General features: G+C 47.7%; 1 protein-coding gene across 4 annotated transcripts in view; it reads left to right on the top strand.

Annotated features, from left to right (window-relative positions):
- Positions 1-29: 29 nt before the first annotated feature.
- Positions 30-5,628, top strand: part of TBXAS1 (thromboxane A synthase 1) — a 265,782-nt gene continuing 260,183 nt past the window's right edge. For 2 of the 4 annotated variants that reach the window (XM_017739994.1, XM_017739991.1), the window contains exon 1: positions 48-1,387. The gene's annotated coding sequence lies outside the window, so the exon portion shown is untranslated. Of the gene's footprint in view, positions 1,388-5,628 lie in introns of all 4 variants that reach the window. The other 2 variants (XM_017739992.1, XM_017739993.1) reach the window with 2 other exon arrangements.

Raw genomic sequence — 5,628 nt, 5'->3', positions numbered from 1 at the left:
ATCATCCGTCTCTCCAGTTGAGCTCTTGCTGTAGGAGCACCAGCCCGACGAGCATCATTTTTGTCCGTGCATAGAGGAAAGCTGTAGGTGAAGCCACAGGAACCCCCTTTGCCTGACAGGAGCTTTACAAAGGAAGGTCAGTCGCCAGGTACCCATTAGGCAGGCAAAGGAAGCTGAGACTCATGCAAAGCCTCTGGCAAAGGTGGAAACAAAACCTCGGGCTGTGATCCTGCATTAACAGCCGTCTGGATCTGACTGCCTGGAGCTCCTTACAGATAAGCAATCTGGGACTGGACCAGTGAAGACATAACTCCCTTTGTGCCTGCTGTTACTGCTGATGCCCCAAAACGCTGCCTCTCGCTGCTGCTGGTGCCACCCAGACCTCTCCCACCGCAGCACTTGGTCGCAGCAGGGCTCAACACCCGGCTACTCCCACTGATGCCTCGAGGACGAGGCAAGAGGTAACTTTTCCTTGGGAATTTCAGTGCGAGTCAAGCGCTACAGCCAGCCTGGCCCTTGTCTCGGGGTGCTGCGGGTGCCTACGCTGGCAGATAAAAGCAGGCCAGGGAACAACCCATGCTGGCCAGCCGATGGCCATGGCTGCACTGCGGAGGATGTGATCCCCAGGCTCCTGTGGGCCATCTTGTTTGCAAGGTATCTTCAGTGTTTTGCATGATTTTTCTCCCTCCACTGAAAAATGCCTGAAACTACAGGAGAGCTGTCTCACGCCCCATTAGCATTCTGTTTGCAACATGAAGCTGAGGATACATTTTAAATGTGTCGGGGAGTGCCATGCAGGGCTGGTGGAGGTGACTGAGGGCTCAAAAGTGGGCTGGGATGGCACTGGGGGAGTATGTACACCAGAGGGAGCAAAACCTGCTCCCGTCTTATCCCTGCTTCATTTTGAGAGTGATCCCGAGATCAACCATCACTAAATCTTGGAAAGAAATGGAGCTGCCTCCAGCTGGACCACTGGGGAAGTCCAGGCCAGAGGTGGAGGGCAAGTGTGTGGATGACAGCAGGCACAGAATTTGAACATGCTTCTTGTCCCTCTTTTGTTTAGCTATGGTGACCTGCAGGGTTCGGCTCTAGGCATGAGTCGAAAGCCTCATATTTTACTGAGACGTGTTTCTGGTCATTGTAATTCTGCACTGCTCTCTTCTTTATGATGGAGAACCCTATCTGCTTTCCAAGGCTACTGATGCTTCTGATCCCAGCCTGCCTCCCTGCCCTTGATCAGAGCAGCAGCCATGGAGCCCTGTCTCAGAGAGACAGAAGAGATGTGGAGAAGTGTTGGGGAAGAGCAGAAGACAACAATGGAAGAGCAGGCTGCTATAGGAACCAGCTTCACGTCTTGGCGTTGCATTCTGCTGCAGTGTGGCTCCAGGTTAGTCACACCACCCTCACTCTCCTCAGCTGCAGAATGGGGGCAGATGTACCAGTCTCTGCTGTGTGAGACTGCACTGATAGTTTCTTCTCCTTTTGTTTCACCCTGGGCTATCCCATAGCCCGTGGGGTCTGTGTTAACGCCACGTCCATCAAAACTGGCATGACACAGGAGCTTAAAATACAAACCAAACTCACTCCTTGCCAGAAGAAAAGGAGGAAGGGGTCATCAGTGATGTCTGCAGGACTCACCATGTGTAGCCTGGGCATGGAAGTGGTGCCTCCTAGCCCTATGGCTGGCATGAAGGGGGACACAGGAACATCTAACCTGCACCTGATATACTTAGGCAAATGCTAAAACTGTTGGCTTCAAAGCACTGGTTATTCTGCTTGTCTTAGGGAAAAGGTGCTGAACTTGATAGACTACTTGGCTGGTCCAGGACATCAATTCTTGAATGTCTCTCAGGTTCAGTATTGCTAAGGACATTACAGACTCTCATCCACCCACAATTTGTCCCAAGATAGGAAAATTAACGGGCATGTTTTTAACAATAAGGACTGTTCTGATCTTACATATTTTTAAATGTTGTTGCCAAATGAGGTGACATTTGGTAAATAAAAACCAGCCCCAATATGTCCTGACCTTGGCCCAGACTGGCTGCCACAATGTGCTGCATAGAGGATGCTGGTGTTCTGTGGGCATGCAGGGGGAGCAGGGGTTTGCCCAGCTGGGCACAGCCTCCCTCCCCAGCTCACACAGGGGCCTCCCCGAGTGTCTCTTTCGGAGAGAACTTAGGACACATGATTGGAGCTAAGGAGGTACAACTCCTTGCTGTACTTTCCCACTGCTGTGAACAGATGGGGATGCACTCTGGAGATGGCCCAGCTCTGAGCCTACAACCTTCTTTCCATTCTCCCCAAAACTGAGCATCCATGCAAGGATGTTACACCCTTAGCCATCTGGGCCCCTGAGCCAAGGCCAAAGATGTGGTGTGAACATACCTGTGGTGTGAACATACCTGTCAGGAGCCAGTCATCAGCAGTGCACCTGCAACAGCCCTGGGGCAAGGCCATTCTGCTGGAGAGATCATGGTCCACTCTCTGCCTGAGATTGGAGGAGGTGTCACTGAAATTTTGAATCCTGAGAGATTTTCTAACCTTAACAGATTACTTCTTCTCTCTGTCCCCTTCTCTTGTGAGAGGAAGACAAACCAGCCCTGGAGAAGCACCTTTTAATGCCTCATCTTCAGGTTTTTTCATTTCTCCATTTGCCCATTTGGGTCTCCTATAAACATAGCCGTAGTCTGGGTACAAGTATGATGCTCAGCTGTGTCATGGAGTACCACCAAGGCAGCAGCATCCCCAGCTATGTCCAACGTGGCTGCTGGGTGGTGGTGGCACACACTAAGCCAAGAAAAGGAGGGGTGGCCTTTTCACAGCATTGGGCTGGCACTCAAAGGGGCTCCATTTCTGCTCCACATTTTGGAGCACAAATTTTGGTGGTCTTGGCATGTAACTCACTTCTCCGGAAAGGCACATGCTGTTTCACTGGTGTGTCTCAGGGGCCTGCTGGTACCAACTGCAGCGGGAGCAGCAGAAGTTGCTGTTTCTTGCTGGAAATTGTGAGAGTTTGGGCTTTTTTGTCTTTTCGGTTAGAAATTACTATAGATTTTGGAAGTCAAGTTTAAGAAGGAAGGCAGATGAGTTTTAAAACATAGTTTTTGGTCATGATTCGCATTCTAGGGGGGTTGTGTGAGTGGACAAAAGATGCCCTTTGGTCTCTCAGAACCAGAAACTCTACGGCACCTTCACCACCTCTTCTCTGGTGCCTCCACGAAACCCTTGCTGTGCCAAGAGCATGCCAGAAGCATTGCCAGAGGTGCCTGCTGCTGAGATGCAATTTCTTCCTCTTTACCCCAAAGCTGCGGGGTCTGTGGCTCCCAGCTTTCTTGGCTCAGTGTCCATCCACTGCAATTATTTCTTTGGAGAGATTGAGCCTAAAACTGTACTAATAAAAGACTGTATGGTACATTAAAAACAATGACAATAACAACACAACAAACCAAAAAAACCCAAAGAAAAAGCAGAAGAGAAAGGCTGTAAGCACACAGGGTGAGCATGTTCCCTTCAGTGACAACCTTTCATACCTGTTTGCGTTCATGGTGGAGCTGGAATGCAGCAAGTTGTTAACAAGGATCAGGCTCCAAATCTTTCACATTAAGCAAAGCAAAATATTTTTTTTAAACACCAGGGGAAGGTTTCCCAGTGAAATACACACAGTTGTTTTCTTTTTAAATGTAAATCAGTGAGGGAATGGACAGTTTAATTAAAAGCAAAATTATTAGGTAAGTGCTGAGGGAATCTACATTATTTGCTGGGTACACTCACATATTTTTACTGGTGAATCAATTGCAATTTTTAATTTCTTTCCACCTAATAAGACCAGCTCAGAGAGCAGCCACTGTGATGTGGAATATTTGGGGAAGGATTTTTCCATGGATAGCAGAAATGTCTGTTCTGTGTGCAAGCTGTGGATGCCGAGGCAGCCTGCTATGGTATGTCCATTACATCTCTGCTAACCACAGAATATTCTGAGTTGGAAGGGACCCACAAGGATCCTTATTAGCAAACACCTGCTATAGGCTGCCTCTGTGGCATCACCTGGAGGAAATCCTGTCCCTTGTGACAGGGATTTTGGGTCGCTGCTAGTGACTGAAACACTTGGGCTTATGGCTGGCTGGATGCTAAGTGAAAGGTGCCACATTGTTAACCGACTTTACACCCTGCTGCTGCTCTGTTGCTGGACCCTGCTCCCTTCAGTGTCACCTGTCCCTCCACACACAAGCCTTTTTGCAGGCAGGTGTTTAGTGGAAGCCCCCTTGCCCCTTCCCTCAAGCCCATGTGTCCCTCTTGCACCTGGCAAATGATACAGACAGACTCCCAAGCACATCAGAAAATAGCCAGTGCACTGGGCTGGGGCAATGCCTGCTTATTTTGTAAGGTTCTGAGGGAAGGCCCTTATCTTTGAACACATATGGAAAATACGCTGCATACTTGAGTGCGGTTGGGGACTGATGGCTCTGTCACAGCTGAAGTTCAAAATAAGACCCCAAAACCCTACAGCACAATTATCCCATGCATCAGCAAGTGGGACTCTGTAAGAACTCAGGTATTTTTACTCAGTCTGAACATCAGTGCCTTCCTCAATGCAGCTCAAGTGATGTAAATGCCCCTTTCAAGGGGTAACAAATGGATTTACAGCACAGGCGTACAGAGGGATGAGGCTTAATTCCCAATATGAAACCAGATGATGCTGATAAAACCTTAGTGGCTTCAACAGATGTACCCTGATAGAGACAGGAGTGTGGTGATGAGAAACAGGACAGATGTTGTAAAACGCTTTAGGTACCACGGATGGAGGAAAGGTGCGATGAAAGCGCACAGCCTGATCAGTGCCCCGGGGAAGGCAGAGATCTGGGTCACCTCAGCCAGACCTACCACCACATCTGATCACATTCCTGAGCTTGCTTCCCCATCAGGAGTATCACTGAAATAAATGCCCTAAAAATTATGTGGCCTCTCCATTTGAGGGGTTAAACACAATTTCCCATCGTCGAGCTTTTGCAGTTGGCTCAGGTATTGTTGCAGGATCTTGGATCCTTTTCTTCTTATTATTAATAAAAGAAACTTTGAAATATATATTAAAAAAGTGCTTATCAGATAATGAAATTCTAGCTGTGGTTGTCTTTCAAACAACCAGGGCCATGATTTAATTGGAAGTAATTATAGTCTTTTCTGAAGTATAATTTTTAGGGTATTTTTTCCCCTGACATTTGCAGTGTGGAAATTAAAAATAAAACGATGTCAGAATCATGAGATTTCAATCTGTCTTCAAACAATAATGTGGGCTAGTGTCAGAGGTTTGTCCTTGGCTGGAAGGAAGAAAAACTCACTGAAGAAAATCCTGGTGAAAATCACCAATAGCACCTACTGGTGCCTTTGCTGTGCTGAGGAATTCCTGAGAGACTCCTGCTTCCCAGAGCTCACTAGAAACCCTCCTACCTCTGCTGCAATGGGAAAGGGCACATCAGTACCTAGCTCCTGAGAGCACCACATTTGTGATGCAGGCTTTGTTAATTATTCCACCGGTAAAGCTGTATTAAAAGATACACTTAGAGCAAAGAAAAAAAAAATTCCTATTCTACACAACAAAAATTAAATGTATTCCTCATATCCTGCTGA

The sequence above is a fragment of the Corvus brachyrhynchos genome, unplaced genomic scaffold (genome assembly GCF_000691975.1).
Source record: "Corvus brachyrhynchos isolate BGI_N302 unplaced genomic scaffold, ASM69197v1 scaffold27, whole genome shotgun sequence".
Taxonomy (NCBI): Eukaryota; Metazoa; Chordata; class Aves; order Passeriformes; family Corvidae; genus Corvus; species Corvus brachyrhynchos.
Note: the sequence above shows the minus strand (reverse complement) of the source record. Positions and strands in the feature narration are given on the sequence as shown.